Source organism: Harmonia axyridis, chromosome 7, assembly GCF_914767665.1.
Source record: "Harmonia axyridis chromosome 7, icHarAxyr1.1, whole genome shotgun sequence".
In the NCBI taxonomy this organism is placed as follows: Eukaryota; Metazoa; Arthropoda; class Insecta; order Coleoptera; family Coccinellidae; genus Harmonia; species Harmonia axyridis.
The window spans coordinates 30,514,309-30,542,149 of NC_059507.1; the positions used below are offsets into that span (position 1 = coordinate 30,514,309).

Genomic DNA, 27,841 nt, shown 5'->3' on the forward strand with positions numbered 1-27,841 from the left:
GCCGGGTTCGAGTCCCAGCGGCTTCCGATAATAATACGTTCTCCAAGCGTCTGTGACACGGCACACACAAATGTACCAAAGTCACACTGATGAGTCCGGTGTGTGTGCCAGGGACGAAACGCATAAGTAGGCATATATGAAATCCTACACATACTTGGGCTCGACTTGACTTGATTTTAGATATTCATTGCTTGACTTTATATCAAGCTACTTGATATTACTTGAGCTTGATATGCACGGCATATATTTCTGCAATCTCATGCGCTCAGACTAAATAAGGGGATTCCTCGAGCGCCGAGAGACGGAAGCATTCGCCAGTGTGACTTTATTTGTAGTTTTCTCACATTTCTATGAAATCTTTTCGTAGAATTTGCTAGTTTCAGAAATATCTTTCCGAACTCGGCCAAAATGATCAAGGATTTTATATCAACGCCAGCATCTTCAGCTCCTGTTGAAAGACAATTTTCCAGATCTGCTCCTACAGTTACAAAAACTCTCAATAGGTAAGGCGTCAAATCTATAAGATGCCTCATGTGTCTTAGATCCTGGATGGAAAATTATGAAATCAAACAAAGCCAGGAAGTTTCTCAATATTAATGAACTAAATTTTTTTGATATTTTTTATTTTGTTCTGATTTATAGTGATTTAATTTATAGTTCTATTTCAAAAGACTTGATATTTTCGGTTATTTTCTGCGATAAGTTTTATAAATAAAGAAATTTTTTGGAAGGTTTCTTCTCATTTTATAATTTTTTTATTGATGTGACACTACAAAATGAAATTGCTAGAAATCAAGTAGCTTGATATGATATAAGTACAAGTCAAGTTCAAGCCAAGTACCTTGAAAATCAAGCCAAGCCGTGAATCCCCAATCTTGAACATCACTATCTTCCAAGAAATTTCAACTTACCTTCTATCTTTACGGAATGAATACATTAAGGTCGAAAAATTCAATCTTATCTATTTTCTGTCATAGAATACGAATCTGCGAAATAAACAGATGTTCCCTTTTGAAATTCCAAAATTGACCCCACGAAGGGCAATTAAACGAGAGAGGTGGAATAGATGGACTTCCTCTCGAAACCATTAACCTTTAATTTGAAACATTTTTCAGTAAGATGTTTCCTTTTCGAAGTAGATATCTACTGTGGTTGAGTAGTAAAATTTTATATATTATATATTGGTATCATTTCATCAAATTTTAAGATTCGAAACTACCTAACGTAAAGGGTGAAATCTTACCAATTAAATATAATAAACCCATTCAAATTCAATTTCCAAAATCGATCGTTCATTCACGAGAGAACTCTAGCAATATTATCGGAGTGTGCCATGGAAATATCTTCGGTTAATTTGAAATCATTATTATGTATCCGAGACCTTTGAGTATAATAATACGATATAATTTAAAAATAATGTAATGAGATTGATTGTACACATTTTGCTTGGATTATATTCAAGATATAACCTATCTTGCGATTAATAATATGAAATTTGTGTTGAACATTTATTACTTGAAAGAATTCCTTTTATTAGCCATGGTTATTATGTTGCATTCTATTATTCGCAGACAACGATCTTGGTATTGGAATAATTGATGCCAATCTGCTTGGTTTCGCTGTGGTTTTCTTGAGAATAATCTTAGTGGTGGAAAAAGATGGATTTTCCGCCGATCAGACCTAAAAACTGCGTTCTATCTTCTAAGTTAAGTCATTGATATAGATTGATGAAATTCTTTTGTGTACTGGTTTCCTGGACATATCGCTCTAATATGTCGTTACAATGTCTGTTTTTTCCAATTTTTAGAAATGTCAAGAATAAAACGGAAAAAATTATGAATAAATCATTGCCGTCAAGTCCGGAGCTTTTGAGCGTTCGTCCATTCGTGCAATTTATATATGAGTAACGAGAGCTAAGAATATTTTGAATTCACTCATTGCTTTCATGTAATATTAGAAATATTAGAAACACCCTGTATCTCAAAAACAAGCGTTTGCAGGTTCATATTAATGGGACTTTTTTTCTAACAATTATCCTAAGAATCTCTAATTTTGAAACACCTAGTATAGGGTATGAACAACCGAATTGTTAATGAAACAAATATTTCGAGTAATTTAGTTCAAACTGCGTTATCAAACTCTTTTTTCTCACATATCAGATAAAAGTAAACATTGTCGTCAAAAATTATTTTTCGATTACCCCCCCTTCCCTAAGAAAAAAAAGATCGACGCCCTTGATTTCTGATACATTTCTAACATTGAATAAAGAAAGAATGCCATATTTATACAATAGGTCCAACATAAGAAATTATATTACATTAGCAGATGCCTAAATGAGAGCGAAAATTATAGAGAATTCATAAAAAATTGAAAGTAAGATCTTCATATGTAGCAGATTAAATATTATTCCCACAATGTCTTTACCTCCTAATCAATAACGGTAACACGGTACGTTTGAGAATTTTTTATAGTAGCATCAGTGAAAAAATGAAGCTTTTTCGGCGTACAACCCGTTCCAAACAATAAATTCACGCTTTGTTGAATATGGTAATCAAAATCCCTAATCAAATTTCCGGTAAAGAAAGGGATTTCGTCAACTGGAACTTAAAAATCCGATTAGATACATTAAGTGAAAGTTTTAGGCAGGTGTGGACGGGACACCCTCATAAGTGAGAAATAATCCACCTAGTTTAGACATGTCTTTCACAACAAACGAAACATTTGTTGATTTCACTCACAAAAGTTATAGTTATCAATTTCATTTCAACCTTTTTGGATCTGTTGTCGAAAATTTGTTTCATTTTTCCAATATTCTGCTTGAATCACGCGATCATTGTTATTATATAGGTACATCTACGCCCAAAATTTCAACCCTGTCAGATCTGTTCTCACTGAAATAAAGGTTTTTTTATTTTCTGCTTGAATTTTCTGTGGTTCTTATTAATGCGATCAGCATGAAGTATTTCGTGAAGAATAAAATCGTCATTTTCTACAAACATACCAGATTCTGAAATTCCATGCAATTTGTATTTTGAAATTATCTGGAAAAAAATTTTGAACATAAAAAAAAGTTTATGAATTTAATGACTTTTTTTTTGTCGGTCTATCGAACATTCTAAAACATAAAATCTGTTTGGCAAGTCGTTCTCAGCTAATTTTAAAGGTCCTATCAAAGGATTGACTGATGGAATCATCAGTAAGACACTAATGGATCCATGTTCAATAAACCTTCCATCCCCATAGCACAGCGTAGCTCTACCGTAGAACAGTTGGGCTTATATGTATTCCAAGCAACACCGATTTTCTTAGAGATCCTCAGCCTTCGAAACAATCTTTCGGAAAAGCAACGAGCTACTACAAGGAGAAATAGAATTTGATTTCAATAAAATGATCTTCTTTTAAATGAGTTTTCACTTCGAGTTGAACTTGAAACTTTTCATAAGAAAAATTAATGCTGTAAATAAGAATATACATATAACGTCAAACTTTGGAATATACCGCCGGGGAATATACTATACACTATATTGAGAAAAACTAAACAAATGTTTAACACAAACGTGAACACATTTATCGAAAATCGAAGCATCGGAAAAGTACACAGTTATGTACCTTCATGAAACAATTATCATTACAATATCACATAAGGAATTCCATTCATGGGGATTCATGGGGACCACATATTCGTCATGAGAACGTCGAACCTCATACTATATGTTTTTTCGAGGTATATAACTTTAAGTTGGCATTATGGGCCTATTATTGGCATTATTGTATTTTTACTAAATAAACTCTATTCTTTTCTATTCTATTACTGTTCAAAGATGGTGACCGATTTAACAGCTGTCAAGTGATTCATTGGTTTGGCAATTCATCATGAATAGACTCACGCCTGAACAATGCTTGCAAATAATGGTTCTGTGCGGAAAACGTACGTCCATTTTATTTTGTTTAGCGATGGAGCGTACTTCTGGTTGAATGGTTACGTCAACAAACAAAACTGCCGCATTTGGAGTGAAGCTAATCCTCAAGTGTATGTCGAAACACCGTTACATCCAGAAAAACTGACTGTTTGGTGCGCTTTATGGGCTGGTGGAATCATTGGTCCGTACTTCTTCAAAAACGATGTTGGCCAGAACGTTACAGTCAATGGTGATCGGTATAGAGCCATGATTGCTATTTTTTTCATGACAACCATGATGTCCAGGAGCAGTGGTTCCACAAACCACAAACCCTTGACCATTTGGAAGACAACATTCGCCGTGTTATTGCCGATATACGGCCACAAATGTTGGAAAAAGTCATCGAAAATCGGACGTCCAGATTGGACTACATCCGAGCCAGCCTTGGCGGTCATATGCCAGAAATCATATTTAAAATGTAATGCCACAAGATTATCTTGCGGATAAATAAAATTCATGCCAATCGAATAATCCATCGTTGTTTTATTGCAATTTAAAGTTCTATAGCTCTGAAAAAAACACCCTTTATAACACTCTGTTCCTCAACGAGAATTCAAAAAGGATCGGAGGTCTGAGCACGAATCCTTGAGGAACACGAGTTGTCACAAATCCAATAAATCTTTTCTTCTATATATAAGTTCTAACAAATTAATAATGCCAATCACGACTAGCACAGGTATAATTAAAAGCACCCCCTACACCCAAAAACACCCAATTTTCAATGAAGTGACCACACCGCTTATCGAAATGGCTAAACCGGGCCAATCTGTTCCAGGATGATCGTTTACAAAAGGACCATTAAATGCAATCTCCAGTGACAAGAGCAGGTGTAATTCCTAGTTGAAATGGAGAAGGACCTAGGCCATTATAGACATAATGACGCTACAGAATATCTATAAAGTAATAAATAGAGAGCGTGGGGCGTTGGAGTAGAGTAGCCCATATGGTAACATTGTAATTACTACAATAGCCATAATCTATTTCGAACACGTAATTCAGCAGTGTTAGGACTTCTTTGCTGGGAGAGCCATTTATGCTTAGCGTATCTGCATAAACTATCTTCCTTATCCTTTCAGCAGCTGTTATGTCCGAAAACATCCCGCACTACTGCTTGAATTAGAATGTAAGACAGGGGCGGAGGAACAGATTAATGTTATCGTCCTGTTCCATCGAAGAAGATTGTTTTATAATGATATTCAATGGAATTTATGGTAACGCATTGGTTATTTCGTTTGATTTAGAAGTTCTTAATAGATTTTATGACATTTAAGGAAAAACTATAGAGGAAATAGTGCAAAGGAAGGGTGAAAATAAAGCAATCTAAAAAAAAAGTACACTGATATATATACAAAGGCTTGCAACTTTGTTTCCGCCGTTTTTCCGATATTCAAGGATTTATTGTAAAAAACTGGTTATACATTTATGATTCGAAATATTGTTCATTGCTGGCCACTACTTTCTCCCATCTTTCATACAGCGTACGAATCCCGCGTTGAGAAAAATTGGTCATCTTTTGAAGCGATCCATGAATCGATACAATTTTTCAATTCTTCATAAGACCGGAAGTGCTAGTCATCCAGGCCGTGTGTAATTGATCGAAACAAGGGATAGTACGAGGTAGCAACATCTGGATAATACGGCGGGTGGGGTAGGACTTCCCATTTCAACGTTTCTAAGTATGTCTTGACCACTTTTGCAACATGGGGTCGAGCACTGTCAAGCTGTAAAATCACTTTATCATGTCTTTCGTGGTATTGCGGCCGTTTGTTTTACAATGCTCGGTTCAAACGCATTAATTGCGTTCTACAACGATCGCCTGTGATTGTTTCAGTCGGTTTTAACAACTCATAATGCACTACGCCGAGCTGATTCCACAAAATACTGAGCATGACTTTGGAACCGTGAATATTCGATATGGCCGTAGATGTGGAAGCATGACCGGGATATCCCTTTGATTTTCTGCTCTTGGGTTATCGTAATGACTCATTTTTCGTCTCAACTTACAATGTGATGCAGAAATCCCTTTAGTTATTGCCTTGCAAGCAGCTGTACACAATCAAACAAACGCCGTTCAACATATCTCGGCTTCAACTCATACGGCACCCAATTTTTTTGTTTCTGAATCATTCGCATGACTTTCAGGCGTTCTGAAATGGCTTGTTGCCAATGATCTTGCCAATTCTTGTTGTGTTTTACCCGAGTAATCAAGTAACCTTCAATTCTGCATCTTCGAAAACCTTCTTTCTTCCACCGTTATGCTGGTCTTCGACGTCAAAATCATCGTAATCATCGTTCTTGAAGCGTTGAAACCACTCCCTCAGAGCCTCAGCCGCAGATTTCTTTATATTAAAGCAAGAAATGAGAACCTTCCGCAAATGACAGACATTTCACTCGTGACATCTTTAATCGAGAATAACTTTATGATGCAGACACAAATCGACTTATATTTCGATGGCGTTATTTTTACAAATAGCTAAGCTTATTGTTTGACATCTAATACGATCTATTTATATCGACTACCACTTACCGCTACAGCCATCTTTTACTAAAAGGCTGAAGCAAAGTTGTACACCTAAAAAAATTTATTATTGTCTTATTTCCCGAATATATTGAATAATCTGTCTTGTGAGAATTTTTTTGAATTACGGTTATCATCATATTTGTGCCCATTGTATTTAGTAGATTATGGAGTTAAATTATTTTGATATCATTGCTGGTCCTCAACAATTGCTAGACATGCAGTTGTGATGAGGCGCTTTTGAAAGCAGCTGATATTTTATTTTTTCTGAATACCAATACCGTTTTAAATCAACACGTAAGACTGTTTCGAAAAAATTCCAACAACATATAAACCGAATTATTCCCGCATAAAAAAATGTCAAAATCAGTCACATCATAAAATGACTCAAACTTCCACCCTTCAAGGATCTGAAAAAAAAAACATACTGACTCCACTTATCACGGCCCAAATCAACGGGGACCATGAAATAACTTTTTTCGCTACATTTGGCGATAAAAACACTGGCTTTTCCCCAAATCCCCTCGAGACTCGCTTATTGATACCGTATTTATAGGTATTATAGATTCTGTCGCCTGATTGAATGTTTATGTAGGGACATTTGGAACCCCTGTATCATGCAGTGCGCTTTTTAGATATATTCACTTATGCACTCACCTATTGCATGGAAGGGCGGAGTGGAGAAATGTATATTTTACTGCTTTTTCGGATATACCTATAAGTTCAGAAAACAGGACTGGATTTCCTCGAATATTGGGGAAACTCGTTTCTATTTTATGAACGAACACTGAAAACTCGTTTCTATTCGAGTTCAATGTATATGGAGTATTTCTAAAAATCATTTTTTCTACATTCATGCAAAAAGCAAAACTTTATTGAACTATATTTAGTGGAAAAAGAAGTTCTTTATTGCACTAGACTGTCATTCTACTTCAACGTGCTGTCATCATGACAAACAAATATTTCAGCCTGAAGGAAATAACGATGTACAGTAACCAAGTACTAGTACGTTTACAGCAGTTACAAATCAAGAAGTGGATTTAAAAAGTACTTCACTACGAAATATTCAATTGAAAATTGCACCAATTGTTCATTCACTTTCAACATTGAGGGTAAAAATAAAGTTTGAGTTTAATTGTTCTTAACGTATCAGTTCCTGTTTCAATGAAAATCGATATTAATAATAAAGTATTCAAGTTGCGCTTTTCATTTTCCTACACCTAGTGATGCACCTCAATAAATCATTTTTCGCTTTTTACATGAACGTAGAAAAAATGTTGTATGCAACTCGTGCAAAAATTTTTTATTGCACTCGACGTGTTGTCCAACTCGGCCTAACAGCCTCGTCGGACAATTTCACGTCGAGTGCAATAAACATTCACTTTTTGCACTTGTTGCATAAATAACTATTGAAACACGCATTACACCAAAATGAGAGTATTTAGAAATGAAGCCACTCATTATTTCATAAAAATTAGATATGAAAAATTATAAAACCACTGCTAAGAGCTTTTGCGAGCTTGGTCAAATTCAAATTCATGTTATTTTTCCATAAAATTCAATGGCACATATACGACAAGTGGTTCCTTGAACTAGATGGAGCTGTAATTTTGCAGTTAGATTCAGGAATGTTGAACTTATCGGAATAAGCCTCAATATTTCAGTCACAACATACCCATAATGTAAAGGATTTCACTGAAATAGTCTGCTATGTGGGCAGCTGTCATTTTTTAAGCCGTCATTTTTCGACATTTGACAAGTAAAAACTACTCAATTACTGAAAAATGGAACGATACACGTTTCAAAAACGAATTAGAATTTTTAAAATTCGATACAAAATAAGGGAGTCACGGCTTGACCTGGTAGTAAAGCTACTTGACTTGATCTTCAAGGAACTTGACTTAAGCTTGACTCGCAATCAACTAAAGAAATTAAGGAAATTTTAATGAATATTGTTTTGTAACCGTAGCCGTGGCGGCAAATTGGCTGATATCATTTTTACATTTTAATGACATAAGTACGTCCCTCTTTACTATAAAGTAACCATTAATTTCTGTTGGAATATACTATTTTTTTTTTTATCTAAATGAGACACCTTATTTGATAACTCTTTATATTTATATACACTTTCTGTTGGCGCATGAATAAACAAGTGTTCAATAGCTCCTGACGGCATCTATTTATTTCTTCTAAAGGGTGTTTTTTTAGAGCTATAGAACTTTAAATTGCAATAAAACAACGATGGATTAATCGATTGACATGAATTTTATTTATCCGCAAGATAATCTTGTGGCATTACATTTCTACCGATTGACATGAATTTTATTTATCCGCAAGATAATCTTGTGGCATTACATTTTAAATATGATTTCTGGCATATGACCGCAATGGCTGGCTCGGATGTAGTCCGATCTGGACGTCCAATTTTCGATAACTTTTTCCAACATTTGAGGCCGTATATCCGCAATAACACGGCGAATGTTGTCTTCCAAATGGTCAATGACTTTACATAGCCCCACAGAAAGTAGTCTAGCGGTGTTAAATCACAAGATCTTGGAAGCCAAATCACAGGTCCAAAACGTGAAATTAGGCGGTAACCAAACGTGTCTTTCAATAAATCGATTGTGGCACGAGCTGTGTGACATGTTGCGTCGTCTTGTTGGAACCACAGCTCCTGGACATCATGGTTGTTCAATTCAGGAATGAAAAAGTTAGTAATCATGGCTCTATACCGATCACCATTGACTGTAACGTTCTGGCCATCATCGTTTTTGAAGAAGTACGGACCAATGATTCCACCAGCCCATAAAGCGCACCAAACAGTCAGTTTTTCTGGATGTAACGGTGGGCCCAAAGTGAGAATAAATCACTCGACAGTTGTTAAATCGGTCGCCATCTTGAACAGTAATGCCAACTTAAAGTTATATACCTCGAAAAAAAACACTCGTTATAAAAGCCTAACAATCTCTTGCTTTTTATAATAAACTTGTTATGTGTTCCAGCTGAAAGAAATATTCTCTAAATTCGTTTTGCAGCAAGGCGCTATTTTCCAAACCACCAGCGAAACACATGCTTTTTCTTCATTCTTCTGTTTGAATTGAAGAAATAACAAAAGTCATGTGGTTCTAGTTGATACCAGAAATCAACATATGCTTTCAGAATGATATATCCTCCTAATTGAAGAAAATATATCCCATTAGTATTGTCGACTATCATCAAGAATACGGCATATCGTAAACTCCATCTGACCTAAAATTTAAAATCTAATAAAGAACATCCAATAATTCCCTGAATTCATATAAATACAACAAAAGCCTTCAACATTCGGAAGTCTCTGAGGTAATAACAAAACCAATATTCCCTTTATATCCCTTCTTATAATGATGAATATCCTTTGATACATGCCATTTTCTCTGGAGCCCAGCCGATATAGTATATGTAAATAAAATCTGAGCCAGAGATTCTTCAAGAAAGGTACAAAACCTATTCATAACTTTTTTCGTATTGTATTCAGGAACAATATGCGTTGGAAAGGGATCTTGGACGAAATGAAAATTTATGGTTAAGAAATTATTCCTCTTCTCTGGGATCTGAATTGGGAAAGTTCTTTGTGGGGAAGACTGTTGAATTGTCAACTTATCCGTTTATCGAGGCGACTCGACCACGCTATAAATTATGCAGAAACTGAAATTATTCATTCAATGCGTAAAATTTTATGGGGGATATTGAAGGTTCTTCACGAAGTTGAGAATTTCCGAATTCAAATACGTTTGAAGCGCATGTTCACGAGAACTGGGATCCTAACCATTTTTCACAAATACAGAGAGTGATCCCAAACGGGCTTTAGGTTTGCGAACTGTGACTGCAAAATTTTATAATTTTTGTAGTAATTTTAACTATTTCTATGCGATGTTGAATCCAATTTTAGTAATGGCGTAGTTACTTCTCAAATTTCAAAAACTTCAAACGAATCAGCGGCTCAGATATGGTCTATTCAAAATGAAAAAACTCATGGAAAAAATATCAACAAATTAAAATGTAACAATGTACTGACTCTTTTTAACTACACATTCAAATTGAGAAAAGTGAATTCGATATAAAAACATGGCTCTAGGGTGTAATTAATATCAAAATGGGCAACAACATTGGAATAAGCATGAAAAAACTTAAAATTAAAATAATTCCCATGAAGCAAATGTCAAAAAATGATTAAGGGTTAATTAAAAGAACTGTGAAGTCGAATCCACACTTCTCAAAACTTTATCTACAACTAGATGCAGAACATTATTTAAAACTTGTTCGAAAACGACTGTACAATCATATTATATCTGCTCTCAATCAAAATTCTTGAAAAATAGAATCAATATGAGATCGTTTATCAAATCCGATTCCTTCTGCTTTTATCAAGAGGAATAACCCCTAAATAATTAACTACAAATTTTTTTTTCACATCAGATAGAGTACATTCTGATCTACATTCCGTTTTTGACGTGGTCTTCTTGGGACACCCAAACCTTATCGTTTGAGGCTATCCCCGGGTCAAAATTCGAAAATTATAGACATTCTGACAAACTGAAAGAGCAATCTGTTCGAAAAATGAGCGCTGAAATATCTTATTGATATCCAGAGGACTGCAATCCGCTACCAATGAATCCTCCCAAAAAGCTTCATTTCTAAAAGGAAACTTTGAAATTTATTTATTCTACTAGCCAATTCCTGAAAATTGCAAATATTTTTGAGAAAGAAACGCTGTTTTATTCGACCAAAAATACCATGCATACTCATTTCCTTCGAGTCGATGTGAAAAGTCGAGAGAAGAAAAAGGGACCGGGAATATTTTCCCCACCGCTGTCAACAGACATCGGTTTGGTGGTCATTGAAATCGAATTTACGAGTTAGATATTGGAGAGTGGTTTCCTGCGTCCCCTCTGTGAGGTCCTCCGGATATGCCGTATATTATTTTCGAATTTGTCACAAACGTATGCCATTGAAATATTTTCCATTCGAATAGAAATTGAAATGGGGTTTTTCACGAAGGAGACAACGCGGTCGAATCTTCATAAATTTGTGTATTTCGCTTTTTCAAGAGAGGGATACTTTTTATGGTCTTATGCGGTTCGTATGTTGGGAGGATTACTATAGCCTTTGAAGTAGCAGTGAGAACTGGAATTTAAATATTGGTTTTTGCTGATAGTAAGAATTAGTTCTGCAGTTATATTGAATGTAATACCTCTAGGGATCTCCTGAGATTTTTTGTGGAGTAGCATTGTCGAAATCTCGAAGGGTACCTAATACATATGATAAAAATTCTAAAGAAAAAAAACGGAGGGTTCACTATTTTTTTGGATAAATTTGTTAATAATGTGTATTATCAACCGCGATTATCTATACACTCCCCAACACGTCTCGACATTGTTGCAATAAGATGGTCTTTTTCTTCTTGAGGGATACTATTTCAAGCCAACTTTACTTCATGTCTCAAAGCCGCCAAAGTCCGTAGGGGCTGGGGTAAATTTCCAGGCCTTCTACCCATGATGTCCCAAACATGCTCCACGGGCAAAAGATGGAGGGATTTGGGCGGCCATGGCAAAATATTCACATGGGTCGCTTCGAAAAAGTTTGAACTAACTCTGGCAACATGAGGTCGGGGCATTATCTTGTTGAAATATTCGATTCTCGAGCTGGTTAAGGTAAAGGACATATGGGTCCCCTATTTCTTGAAGGTAAAGCAGCGCTATCAAGTTACTTCGAATAAAGACTTAAAGTGACCTACTTGCATGTGCAATAGCACCTCATACCAAAACGTCTCCTCTCCAGTGTACATGACACTCAACATCAAACTGAGGTTCACGTCTTTCTCCTCAACGTGGTCTAACCCTTCTTCGGCCATCATGTGCACCCAAGGAGAATCGAGATTCATCAGAAAAAACGACCTGATGCCATTCCAGATTCCCATGTTGACGTTCTCTGCACCACTGTAATTATTGCCGGTGATGCTCAACTGTCAGGAGTAACACAAGATGGGGTCAATAATGCTGTAGTCCAAAAGACCTTATTCGGCGGTAAACCGTTCGGACAGATACAGGATGGCCTTGTTCTCCTAACCACTCATCAGCCAAAGATCGAGCTGTCACAAATCGGTCTCTGATGGCCGTAAGTCTTAGACGTCGATCTTGAACTTCATTTGTGCCCCTTCGATGTCCGGTGCCTACTCTTCTTCGATTTTGGGCATTATCAAACCACGTTTGACAGGATCTCATAACAGTAGTTGAGTTTCTGTTCGTATGGTTAGCGATTTCTCGAAATGACAATCCCGCCTCCCGTAGACCAATAATTCAACCTCTTTCAAATTCACTTAGCTGGCGATAAATTCCTCGTACACGTGCTCTAGGCATTTTCACAACATCGAATTCGGATCTTCTCGAACAGCTGGTTTGTTGTAAATTTAAAAAACTTGTACTACAATATTCAAGTAACAAAAATTCTTTACATGAAAAAACCTTCACGATTTTTTTCACCAAACTTCAATCATTCACTACTTGATATACTATCTATGTTTTACCAAAACAAATTTAAAATTTAAACGGCTCCTTCTGGGTGTTGCAGTTTCTTTGTCAGTTAGTATTTATTGTCCAATGCTGATGCTGATGGGCTGAATCGATGGTGAAAGGATTTCACATGAAAAAAGTTGATTTGTTCTGTTTGTGTATAATAGGGGTAAACGTGTAAATGATTGATTTATACAGCACATACAAGTGTAACACACCTAGGTCCTCAAAGAAAAAATGTATTTTATTATTATATGTTATTATTGTCTAATTGTAACGAATGTAAAATAAAATGAAATGCATTGGCTTGGAAATAGAGGATTTCCATGTGGAATTTATTTTTCACATGCAATCAACACCAACAATAATTATATTTCTACTGATACCAACCTTATATTATGAGAACAAATACAGAGCGGGAAATGTCCCCTCAATTTTTCTTTGGGATCGAATTAATTCCACCAGTAAGACTCTAAATTAAAACCGAATATTTACCCAATTCGGCACTCTCTACCTGCTTTTCGAGCTCCTTCAATAATAACCACAAACCGAAACCGTCATCTACTTCATTTCAAAGTCCATTCTGATGAATTTCCACCCTTCTTAATTACAGTCCGGAAAATGGAAACGCCGTACAAGTTGGGTCCTAATTCCACTGTTATAAGGGCTCCCTTTTTCTCTAATCCTCAATCGCTCAACAGTCTTTCCGTTTCTTTTATCCATTTGTTCATATTTTCCGCTTGTTATAATGCCTATTTTATTGTCGGGTGGAAGAGAGCCAGTTTTGTTTGAGGGATTTTCAGATGATAAATTTTTCAATACTTGAATTCTCTAGATCTGTTTATGAATTGTATCGCGAACCATACAAAACCATCATTTTTTTTAAGAGGGCATTTCCAAAATACCTTTTTGAAGTTAATTCTTTATATTGATTTCAATGAATATAACAAGAAAATATCGTCGTAGTATTTATATTATAGAGTACCTACTCGAATTCAAACTTTTTTTGTATAGGAAAGTCGCCCACGAAAAATTGATATTTTCTGAGTTCTCTCCAAAAACATGAGATAATTACTTTTTTACATTTTTTTTGTAGTTCCGTCACGAAATTTTGGTGGCAAATCTCAGATTCAGATTCAGCACCCCAAAAAACATGTATCACAGGGCAACAAAAAAAATTTTTTTGTTGGTGCCTGAGATTCTAGAGCTGATTTTAACTATATTTGCAATCCATTTTTCCATATCAGCCCTACTTTTTTAGATACATCTACTTATCTAACAATGTGGGTTTCATTCAGTAGGTATATTTATTTATAAGAGTTCTAAAATTATCTCTGTTATTGAATAAATTCCAGGTAAATCTATAAATAGTGGAACCATTGCCTATCTGGTATCTGAACTGACCCTTTTAATCCCCTTACTCAAGTAAGTAAAGGAAAAAATCATACTTCCTCCGTTTCATATAAAGTTGGGCTTGATGAAGTAATTTGTAAAGGCTCTTGATAAAAATGGGTCATGTTTTGCATATATAGGGGTAAAAATGCATCAGTTGAGCACAGAAAAACTCAAAGCAGGGATTTTTGACGGCCCACAAATAAGACAATTGATCAAGGATCCTGCCTTCATAAATTCAATGAATCAAGTTGAACGAGAAGCTTGGAAATCATTTGTTGCAGTTGTAGAAAATTTTCTAGGCAAACATAAAGCTCAAAATAATGTTGAAATGGTTAACAAGATGCTTAATACTTACAAATCTTTAGGGTGCAATATGAGTATTAAAATACACTATTAACACAGCCACTTAGACCATTTTCCATAAAATTCAGGAGACATGAGTGAGGAACAAGGTGAAAGATTTCACCAAGATATTGAAGTTATGGAGGACAGCTACCAAGGAAGATGGGACATGCACATGATGGCAGATTACTGTTGGAGACTGTTTGAAAAATCATCCAAGAATGTCACGGAAGAAGCTTTCGTGTTGACTGACTATTTGATTTCCTCAATGTTTTTTCCTTTGTGGGTACGACATAATATTGTATTTTATATAACTAAAATAAATATTCCGTATCTATTTTTGTTTACTACACTTACGGATCTCAGTTAAAATAATGTAACTTATTTGTCTCTAAAATTGTATATCTTGGAAATTTGAGTTCCTAGGTAAGAATGAATACGTTATTTGAATTCAGGTCATCAAAATTATTACAGAATCATCTCAAAAAACCTCAACACCAGAACAGCTGTTCCCCTGTGAATCGAAGAAATCAAAACTACCCCAAAACTTTCCTGGGAGGGGCCCTTGTGAGCACAAGTTGACTGGACTATAATGATTTTCTGAACTTTTTTTATGGTCACTTCTGCTTATAGGACGTTTTCATGTCGTTCCCAGATTTTTTTTGATTTTGAATTAAACTTTTTATTTTTTAGGAAACGTGTTACTGTGTCCAACTCATGTATCATAATCAGTAAGAATATGAGGTGGAAAGTACTTGTTCTAACATGTTTCAGATTAATTTTACTTATCGGTATCTGAGTGATAGAAAAAATTTCATAAAATGTTTTGAAGTGATTTGCAAGGAATAAAAATTCTAATATATACAATCATTTTGAATCTAGTTGAATCTATACATATAGTCTTCATATCTACCAAGCCAAAGATTTAGCTAGATCCAAAAGCCCACTTAAGTGATATATTAAAAGTGGAATAAAACACATCACTACCATACAAATTTTAACGTTTAATATAATTAATCAGAATGTTCAATATCCTCCAGAGTCTTGTAAACGTGTTTCCGCAATTGTTACATTAAGCTTGTTTTATTCATTTTTTTTTCGGGAATTATATTTTATATACAGGAAGAGAATTCAACATTCGAACATTCCATCAAAAAAGGGTGGGTATAATTCTATTATTTTACATATCGGTTCAATAAAAAACCAAACAATAGAATACGAATAATACTCAACAAACATGCAAACTAGGTATGTCCATTTGCATCAGAAACAATATTATATTGGAAAATACGGATATCACGCTGAAACTGCAATTTTCCTGTTATATTCGATATATATTTTCGAGTCCATTCATTATAACACAACAAACGTCAAGATTAAAACTACTATTTATTCAGTCATACGAAAATAATTTGATTATGGAACATGTCAATTTGGAACAATAACCGCAGAGGAAATACATCGATCAATGGATTTGTGGAATTCATACCAGCATCATCGGAGTCGTATACGCGTTCGTTTCCAGTGTAAACTAATTAAGGGGGTTATTTAAAATTCAAATTCATTCCTACAAGTTATTTTACTGCGGTTAATTGGCAAATTTTCAATGCGAGCATAATGTACAGAACATTATTTATTATTGTATGCAACTATGAATAGCTGATAGAGTGTATTGTGGACTGCATGTTGGTTTATTCAAAGCCACTTGGTTGAGAACTGGGCGAGAGAACCATAGCCATTAGCTGGATTCGTGAAAGATATTGGCTGGAATTATTCTAATTCTAACTACAAATAAGTGGAGGAACCGCCTTCTCAATAATTATACGACATTTTTCACGTACAAATTGAATACAATTGAAATACATAGACGTACAACTTTGCCTCCACCGTTTTTCTTCCGAAATTCGAGGATTCGTTGTAAAAAACTGGTTATACATTTATTATTCAAAGTATTGTCCATGGCTGTCCAATACTTCCTCTCATCTTCCGGCAGCGTACGAATCCCGCGTTGAAAAAACTGGTCATCTTTTGAAACGATTCACGAATCGATCCAATTTTTTACTTCTTCATAAGACTGGTAGTGCTGGTCAGCCAGGCCGTGTGGTATTGATCGAAACAAGTGATAGTCAAAGAAAACAACGTCCAGACGTTGACCCCTAGGACTATGTCACAATGCGATGCAGACATCCCTTCTTTGCCTCACAAGCAGCTGTTCACAAGCAAACAGACGCCGTTCAACATCTCTCGGCTTCAACTCTTACGGCACCCAATTTCCTTGTTTCTGAATCATTACCATGCCTCCCAAGCAATATGAAATGGCTTGTAGCGTCCCTCCCAATTATCCTGCTAATTCTTGTTGCATTTGACACGAGTCTTCATCGAGTAATGCCTTCAATTCTGCATCTTCGTAAACCTTCTCTCTTCCACCGTCATGCTGGTCTTCGATGTGAAAACCACCGTTCTCGAAGCGTTGAAACTACTCTCGGCACGATCTTTCAATAAGAGCGGTCTCACCATAAGTATTCTAGAGAATTGGATGAGCCTCAGCCGCAGATTTCTCCATATTGAAGCAGAAAATCAAAGCTTCTCGCAAATGACGAGAATTTGGCTCGTAAGCTGACATGTTTAATCGAGAATAACTTTATGATGCAGACACAAAGTTATACAGGATGATAAGGGGGTTTTATCGTCAAATGCCAAGGATTGGTTTCTCATGTTAAAATAAGAATTTTTTTATTCAAATATTTGTTCGTTTTCATAAGACATGGTGTTGAACTTGAGAACTTTTCAAAATTAGACAAAAAAATATTTTATGAAACTTGGCATATTCATTCTCGGAAATATGGACCTCAATAAAAAAGGAATAAGCTCATAAAAAAAAATAGTGCTGTAAAAATATTGGTCATAGTTATATCAATGTTAATAATCACTAGGACCCCACTGGAATTAATAATCTTATTCTGAGCACATTCACATAACTTTTTCACACAAGTAAGCATGAGAAATTTCATATCAATTAGCAAAAGGATTGATAAAATCTGATTTTATTTTCCGATAACTTGGAATACATACTTTTTTCACTTCAAAAACTGATCCTGAACACTTGGTCACCCTATATATGAACCTTTAAATGCATCGGAATTAACGATACTAGGTAATAGGTATTACCGACAATCTATGTATGCTATCGTTGTTCGTTCTCCAGATACATCTACGTATCATATTGTAATGAATAAACATTCGTACCAACATTTCCATGTTTTCTAGAAACACACCATTCGATTATTCATCCACCTCGAACAGTGATATCAACGTTGCAATAAAAGTGAATTATCGTTTTAATACGTAAATTGTCCTGTATCAGACTGGATCTTCTGTCAATACCACTCCGCTGACACGAAAGACCGACATTCTTTTTCTTGTTTTAAACGTGCATTTTCACGTAGGAATCCGACGATAAAATCTTATCTCGTACAGGGATGTGCGGAGTTAATAAATAAAATTTGCAAATACCACGTCCGGCTATTTTCCAGAGTGTTGAAAGCGGCATTATGAATGAACTGCGTGAACAATTTTCAAGAACTATCTCGACATGACGTCCTGTGCATATCATATCGCGTGTTTTGTAGCCATTTTGTCTCTAATTAAATACATAACAATTAACAGGGTTGCGATGGGATATCTCGAAATGCAATAAAGGCAAAAATAACCGGCAATTAAGTGGGAAGGGAATAATGGTTCACTCAAGTGAACGTTGTTCGACATTGATTCTAGATGTTCTGATCGGTTTCACCGAGGAAATATTCATATTTTTATCTCGCGTTTTTCCTGATTCGATAATAGTACGTGCTCGCGATGAAAAACGTGTAATGAATTTTAGTATACTGATTAAATTCTAGATATGCTTAAAAAAACAAGAACAAGAGAGCACTGACGTGAAGTATATGGCTTTTAAGCATTCGTTCATTTAATTCAGGAATATATAAAGGATGTGTCTCCATTGTTAAAAAAACTTCAGGAGGTGATAGTACTCATCAAATTAAGAGCAAAAGTTCCTATAAACATTTGTCACGAAATACTTCCTCTTCGAATTATAGCCATTCGAAGTCTTCATTTAAATCATCAATTTTCTGCTATAATGTTTGAACGCTTCGATTTATTTTGATATAAATTCACTCATAAGCGCAACATTTCACGGCAAATCTTGAGCTGATGATGTTCTCTTCACAAAAAAATTTATTGGTAGTTTTTCTCAAAAAACTTGAGGGGTGATGTATGAAACTCCCGTTAATATTTATTTGTTCTTGGCAATCGAAAAAAATTTCGATATTTCGTTTTTCAAATCCGATAACTTTTATGTAAAAAATACATCTTGTGCTTTTTGATAAGATAAACCGTTCTCGAGATAGGCTTCTGAAAAAATTATGCATTTTCAGTTAATTGAAGAAATTAGTCAAAATTATCTTGGTAGATAAATGAACATGGTACCTAATCACTTCAACTATATTTAGAAAACAGTTCATCTCAACGAAAAAACACAGGATACATTGTTTACGTGAATTTTTATCGGATTTTCAGAAAAAAGTGTCGAAATTTTTTTCGGATGTCAAAAAAATAAATATAAACGGGAATTTTATACTCTGCTCCTTAATTCTCTTCAGAGAATCTCATCTAAAACTTTTTTCTGGAGAAAAATGTCATCAGCTCAACAACAGACTTTAATTGATTGGTGAATGAAAAGCCAGCATTTATCAATATATTGAAAAAGTTAGTAAAATGTGATAGTAGAGGAAAATTAAGTATTTTGAAAATTGAGCTAACAATAAGAAAACTACGAGTCTCAAATTTTACCAACTATCAACTTGTTGCATTATTTTTGTAGTTCTTTTTTCAAAGTGTCACAACTTTTTTTTTAAAGTAATCCTTCAACTAAATTTTTTTTTCGGAACTGCTGAGGTTTTAGTATCCAAATAATTTTTTTTCGTTCTTTCTTCAATTTTTTTTTGTTTTCAGCTGACTTATTTCTCTCCGCTAATCTTGCAAATTATTTCATAAATTCTTATTTCTTCATTTGATAACTTCATCGACATTATTGTTTAAATTTCTTGTGATATATTTTTTGTATGAAATATTTTAAGATGTTTTCTATTATTAAAATCCATTTGTTGAATTCAATGTTTTATGATAATAATTTTTCAAATCAATTATTTATCATTCGAAAGTTGTCGTCTTGCTTTCTTCTGAAATATATTTCAATACAAAATTTGAATGAGTCCATCCTTGATAAATAATAATGAACAATAATATGTTTTTATGGAAAAATGAAACAATGCAAAGGATAATACAGAATTTTGATTATTTTTAATATTTCTTACTTAAGCTTACCTTTTCCAAGTATTGACTTATTTGAGTTTTATAATTAAATATCTGAATAAACGTTCACTAGATTTTTGAAATTAGTTAAATATTGATTTGTGTACTTAGTTGATCGAGTGGTAGAAGAAAAAATAAATGACTTTCTTGGTTATAATGCTACATCTGTGATCAATATTAGTGTAACATTTTCAACCCTGAAGTTTTGGTCAAGTCGATAAAGATTGTGTGTAAATTTTCAGTTTGATTATTTTTGTCAATCTGTGAGGCTCCGATGATCCCAAATTTCATGAAATAAAGCACTCCGAAACGTACGTCAATATTTACGTTACGTCAATATCAAGATGATGGATTATACAGTATTTGTGTTTTATTGTTGATTTTTCTATAATATAATCAATAGAAGAAATAGAGTAGCAGATATTCTTAGAATAAAAAAATAGAGCTTTCTAAGGTTCTTGAGACCTGGCTCATTCGCCATTCTGTACTTGCTGTGTGAATCGTTCTCTATCAAATCCTATGATATTATTTCCACATATAGTGTGATAATTATTCAAATTTTGTATACTTAGGCACTTATATGAGTAATAAAGTACAATTATTAAAATCGATTGTGTATTTCACGCATATGATCGTTTCTCAATTATTGAACGAATCCACCTCTAACCTGAAGTAATATGCAGCAAGGCAACGACAAAACCGCATTGGCAGTGACACATCCACGTCTCGAGATAATTACTTAACTTGGACACCAAATAACTTTCACAATTTAGTGCAATCACCTGCTTTAGTGGCCATAACGCAGTTATTTACTACCGCGAAAGGCTATTTTGCCCTCACATTTAAGTCGTCAAATGTTACAGAGGGGAACTCTGAGCAATTGTCAAAACTTAATTAAATCATTTAAGGCATCTTGCTATGTTTGTTTTAGTGGTCATCTAGGAGAGGATTAACTTGCACCTCAATGAGAAGTCCCTGACTCGACTTTATTGAACTGTGTCTTCCCATATTGTTGGGTTGAATGGAAGAGTATTTCTTCTGAAATCTGGATCGTTAAAAATTTTAGCAACTTATGTATTACCCGAAATAGCTTTCGCTGATTAATGAACATAGTTGGTTTGATTTAAAAATGTCTCCACCCTATCTTATTTTTGATAATTATTAGAGAATACAAAAAAATTATTTCTTTCGTTTAATTCATGTGTCCAGTTGCCACTAAAAAGGGAATAAAAGCATAAAATCAAACGTGTTGAAATGGGATAACACTAGCCGGAATGATTTTTGGGTGGTTGTTTCCGGAAATTGAAATTTATAAGATTGTGAACATCAATTACTTCAAAATCATGAATGAACAAATATAACTGTGGTATTTCAAAATATTGAAAGTGTTCGAAGTGATGGCAAGAAATCGTGGAGGAAAAACTACTCTTATCAATTTATCTTCAAATTTATTTAAATGAGATATAAATACTTCAAACCTTTTATCCTAGACATTTCTATATGGCTCAAAAATGTTTTCTTCCTCTTTACCAATATTATAGACTTTTCTCATTTTTTCTTTTGCGGGAAGTTTTAATTTTCTGCTTTAATATGAAGAAATCTGCGGCTGAGGCTCATCAAATGCTCTCAAATACCTTTGGTGAGGTCGCTATCAGTGAAAGAACGTGCCGAGATTGGTTTCAACGCTTCAAGTACGGTGATTTTGACATCGAAGATCAGCATGACTGTGGAAGAGAGAATATTTTCGAAGATGCAGAATTGGTGGCATTACTTCATCAAGACTCGTATCAAAACGCCTGAACGTCATGGTAATGATTAAGATACAAGGAAATTGGGTGCCGAACGAGTTGAAGCCGAGATATGTTGAACGGCATTTGTTTGCTTGTGGACAGCTGCTTGCAAGGCAAAGACGGAAGGGATTTCTGCATTGCATTGTGACTGGGGACGAAAAATGGTTTCAGTACGATAATTGCAAGCACATAAATCATGGGCATATTCCGGCCATACTTCCACGTCGACGGCCAAACCGAATATTCACGGTTCCAAGGTCATGCTAAGTATTTGGTTAGACCAGCTCGGCGTAATGTATTATGAATTGTTGAAACCGACTGAAATAATCACAGGCGATCGTAATAGAACATAATTAATGCTTTTGAGCCGACCATTGAAAGACAAACGGCCGCAATACAACAAGAGAAATGATAAAGTGATTTTATAGCATGACAATGCTCGACTTCATGTTGCGAAAGTGGTCAAGACATACTTGGAAACATTGAAAAGGGGAGTCCTACCCCACCCGCCGTATTCTCCAGACGTTGCTTCCTCGGACTATCACTTTTTTCGAACAAATGCACATGGCCTGACTGACCAGCCCTTCAGGTTTTATTAACAAGTAAAAAATTGGATCGATTTGTTGATCGCTTCAAGAGATGACCAGTTTTTTCAATACGGGATTTGTACGTTGCTGAAAAAATGGGAGAAAGTAGTGGCCAGCGATGGACAATAATTTTAGTTATGAATGTATAACCAGTTCTTTACAATGAAGCACCGAATTTCGGAAAAAACGGCGGAAGCAAAGCTGTACGCCTATGTAATATTTCAACAGATTCCACTGAGTTGAGATTCTGTGAGTAAATAGATAATAACGATTTCAAGTCTCATTCAAAATGTTGTATTCAGTTTGTCATCAAAATCATGAGAAATCCATAATTGAAAAAATTGGAAAGTCAATCTCTATGATATACCTATATACTTTTATACGGTCTCCAAAGACGAATTAACGAGAGCTCAAAAGCTTCTGATACATTATGCTTTTCTCATTTTTGTATTTTCGAGAACGTTAAAAAAACTCATCCGGGTCCTATCCTAGCTATTCTTGGATTATTTTAATGAGTTTGTATATCCGTTAGATAGAGATAATCATGTAAAATCTGTAGTGTTTTCGCTACACAGCAACAGAGTCGCCCAACTATAGGAACAAGATCAATTTCAATTTGTGGGGAGAACTGGGAAGAGCAGGACGAGAAGTAATTTTAAAATTCAAATTATAATTTTTCAATACTACACCCTTTCACCCCGGATCCGCCGGCCATAATTCGAATCCTCGATAGGAAACTGCCTCGAAAAAATGAAAAATTCAAGAGCCATTGCAGACCATCGGACTGTGAAACTTAGGTACTCCGGAAAAAAATTAAATCGCCGATGGAAAAATTATATTTATCTGAAAGACCTGTTTTTATTTGGGGAATGGGCGAGAATAAGATTACTCGCGGTCCATTGAAAAAAAATTGCCCGTTGGCGGTGCGAAGGGTCGGACGTATTTTATTTTCATAATTGTGGCAGCTTGAACGGAAAAGGAATTATTTCGGTTTGGACGGGGTGATAGGGGTGAGGATATGGTGGGGAGGAAGAACCCTTCGGCTAAAGCTGCTATATCCGCTTCGATTGGGACGAAATTTTTGTTAGAGTTCGGTTCAATATCCTTACAATTATAGGTAGGTACATTGTTGTTTTCAGTTACATTTTTCGTTATATGGTTGTCCACACTGACTTCCGATTTTAAGGAATTTCAACACACGTGAATTGTCAATATGATATAATTTGGATATAGTCAAATGATCTGCAACATTATTCGCAATTTCTCTTGATTCCTGTTGTGATAAATCGATTTCGTCAGACATAATTAACGAATTTAATGCGTGATTGAAAATTATTTCAAAATTCAAAACATACCATTCATATTCAAATTCCTTAATCTGTCAATTTTCGTAACAGTCACAGCAACTGCCAAGATACAATACAAATGTCACTAGGATGTAAAATCTGAATTTTTCATTGAATTTCGACAATATTTCACAAAACTTGAATGAAATAGAGAAAATATCGTCTAATACTCGTTGCAGAAGGCGATTCCAACACTCATTAACATTAACAATTAACGAAACTATATTCATTTATATTTATTTTAAGTGGCTGTACAATTTTAACACATTAGCAAATTGAAAAATTACTTGTGGAATCAATCCGAAAGCTTAATATTAAATATATTACGAAGGATTGTATCTAGTAGTTCAAACCGAAAAAACAAAAGTAAATTCTCCCTGAACACTCGAAAATCTCATAGAAACGTGAACGCGAAGAAGAAATATCATCAATCAGCTTAATGGTTTCCTTCGCAGACATCTGCAAGCGACAACATTATAGATCCACTTTTGATTATCAACATTTCGCATCCCCCAAATGAAACAAAACGATATCAAAAGAGGGGGAACGAAAAAACGCATAACAAACAGAGAAAGCCCTGTCGAACATCAAATAATGCATTATTTTTGACGTGTCGACTCTGAATTGACATCGGCCGATGCCATTTCGAATGAAGTTAATGGTTTCTTGTTTGACGCCTATCGAATTTCCGTTGTGGCACGTGATTTCCTCCACAAATGTCTCCGAATCGGGTTACAAATTGACATTAGAATAATATACGGTTTCAATTCTTCCACGGCTTTTTGTTGAAAAGCGCGAAAAGCGAAAGCTATCCTTTTCTCACATGAATCATTCATCATGTGCCTGTCAATTCGTATCAGAACGAAAATTGAAGGTATTATGAGGTGACTTAGGTCAATATTGATTTATCCTTGCCATTAATAATATTTGGAAGAGTGAGAAAAAAATCAACCAAACCTAATATTTTCCTTTTACTTTTCGAAGAATCACCATTCATCCATAGCTTTATTTGAAAGCAATCGGTGAGACTGCCACTTTTACCACATTGATAATAAGATAATACGATGTGGTCTTCAAGGGCGCAATCAGCACATGAATGAACAAGTAAACACAAGTTCACGTACTCTCTATTTTTTTCGTTTATTTTTTTTTATTGCAGTAAAATATCGTATTACGTATAAAAAAAACACTTATCAATTTTTAATTGAAAATTCTTATTGTTATCATTGAATACCTATTTATATTTAGCTTTTCATTGTAGCAGAAAAAAAAACGAGTGAATTATTTTCTCTACTGTTAACCAAACAGAATCGTCATTCACGTTTGAATACCGATAAAGTTCGTTCGGTATTTTTGACGAAAACTGTCAATTAGCAAGAAATATAACATCCATTACTTTCCGTTCGACGCATACAAATTGGACAAAACAAACATACCGCCCAATAATTGGCAAATACAAGCGGGGAATATGAATTTCAGCATTTCAGGGCGATTCTGAAAGGCCCGAGGCGTCCGCTTTCATAAGAACCGTGCGGGCATTCAGCTGTCAAACCATTTTCATGTTAATTCGCCTTAATACGGCATTTAAAAGGATTTCAGTGGGATTTTTAATATTTTCATATTAAAGCCGGAGTCGTACGGCCTGTCGCGGTCCCCGTGACGTTTTAAAATATTTCTGGTGATAAGATCCACCTATTCGAATGTAAAACCGATCGTCCTTCCCATTTCACACAATTGTCTGAAGGATTTATGGCTAATCTCCAGTCTTGGCCGCGTCCTTTATCAGATGCTCTGTTTTCCATTTCGAATTGTATCGGTTCGTTACACACCGATAGGGTCCTTACCCTATCTCAGAATTGATTTCGATTTGTGATGTCGAAGAGGAACTGGATTACATTTGAAATTTTATTTTACGAAGCAGTGAACCACAAGTTTATCACTTTATAATTATTGGATATAAAATACCTACCAGAAATCTGTTCGTTCATCGTCCAACACTGTTTTCAGAAATTATATCTATGAATAGGTTCTCTGTACGTTAACTTAAAACCTTTTTCTTCAAGTTTTGTAAGTGCTACAATATTAAATATTGAATATATTCAAAACTTACTCGATTTTTTTGTCACGTAGATGAAATAAGTGAATGAATGGCGTTTTTATTCAGCAAAAATGAAACAAAATCAAAAATTCATTAAATGAAAGCAGAAATAGAAATTTGAGATTTTAATCGTTTGGGATATCATATTGTAGCATGCTACATTGCATATTCAACTAAACAAGAAAGTTGATGAAAATCTGGGCGTACGCCAATGCGTATCTTCGTGCATGTGTATTCGATACAGTGAAACTGTCATTTCATTTCTTTTCCTGGTTTCTTTGAATGGATATCGATAATTATCGCAGCGAAATTTATATAATTGTTTTTCACTATTATATTCATCAAACCCTCAAAAAAGAGTTTTTTTTTTAATTTTTTTTTTACTGAATTCCTGATTGCAGTTCCTGATAAAAGCTGTAAATTTGAGTATTACATTGAAAGTCCCTCCTCAAAAGACAATCCAACATCATTGTCAATTCTCAGCTTACAAGCCGAAGCATTTACTCCCCTTACTATTAAAGAACTGTCAGAACTCAACTTCGGTGAGGGAAGTTTAGAGCTCAGTATAGAGCTAGGACTTTTATCTCTTCGGGGAAGTATTTTGTGAATTTGAAGAATTACATTCTTTATTCTTGTATATTCAAAAATTTCGGATTCACCTCTATATATTTTTCATTTTGTAAAAAAAAAAAAAAATTTTCTGGTACCAGATACTTTAAAAATTCAGATTATAAAATACTTGTGTGAATATAAGAGGTGTTTAATCGACCTGGGTTTTTGTCCCTTCCATTGTGGTGAATTCAGATATCAGAACCACGACTCAAAATAAGAGACTGGGCTCCAGCATTTTGAGTTCTGTTGAAGAGGTTACACATCATTTTGGCGCCCAACGTGGGGCAATTTTTGGTCTTATTGACCATTCGATCACTAGACTGTTAAGTCGGGGTTGATCATTATCCTATTTCCGGATAGTTCAAATCATTATTGTTGGGATCATCTCTCGACAATTATATTTGATTTTTCAGTCGGGCATTTCGAGTTGTAATAAAGAGGTTACAATATGACAAAAAATAATCCATTGTGATAAATTTGCAGCGCTTTTTTCTCAAAAATCAGTCTCCCCAAATTGTGATCCTTAATCAGAAAGCACTAGGATGTGTATTTAATTACCAGCTATTTTGATTATTCCAAGCGTACCATCACCTTGTTAAATTTCGACATTGTTGAATGAATTCGTCTGAAGAGGCCGGAGGGTTGGAGGGATGCAGCCGACATAAATTCAGCAGTAAGGCATAATCGCAAACGGCGGACAAATATGTCATCAACACATTCTCAGGGCCACATATCATAGACATTCCATAACTCGGAGGAACTTAGTAAGACGTTTGCGAGTGAAGCGACATTCCCCAAGTTCCTCACACGTCAAATTCATCCCCAACGGTGAAACCCTTTCGGTCCCGAAGTTATAACCACTTCGACGTACCCGGCATTCTGCCAATTGGCGGAAAAATTGACGTGTTTGGAAGGCCTGAGCGGTGGTTGTGAATTTGACAGATGAATCTCGGTTTGAAAACGAATATCTAAATGTGCCATATTAGGAATTGTTTGAATTTTGTTTAGAATAGAAAGGGCTGAGAGTAATAAGAGACATATTTAGTGTTATGTTGTTGGAAAATACTTATCAATTTGTAGTATTTTGACGATTGTCTTTATTACCTTTGAAAACTTTTACTTTTGAGTCCACCCAATGTAGAGGCCAGAGGGGACTTGCCACTTTTGGAAAGAAACCATTTTTGACCAATTGGTCGGAATTTCTGCTCGCAAAATGCATTTTAAATAGTTTTGGATAACTTCATTTTCGTGTGTGTGACGGCAAATTTTTGTA

General features: G+C 35.0%; 1 protein-coding gene across 3 annotated transcripts in view; it reads right to left on the bottom strand.

Annotated features, from left to right (window-relative positions):
- Window positions 1-27,841, bottom strand: part of LOC123684874 (dachshund homolog 2) — a 283,084-nt gene that overhangs the window by 46,248 nt on the left and 208,995 nt on the right. The window lies entirely within an intron of this gene.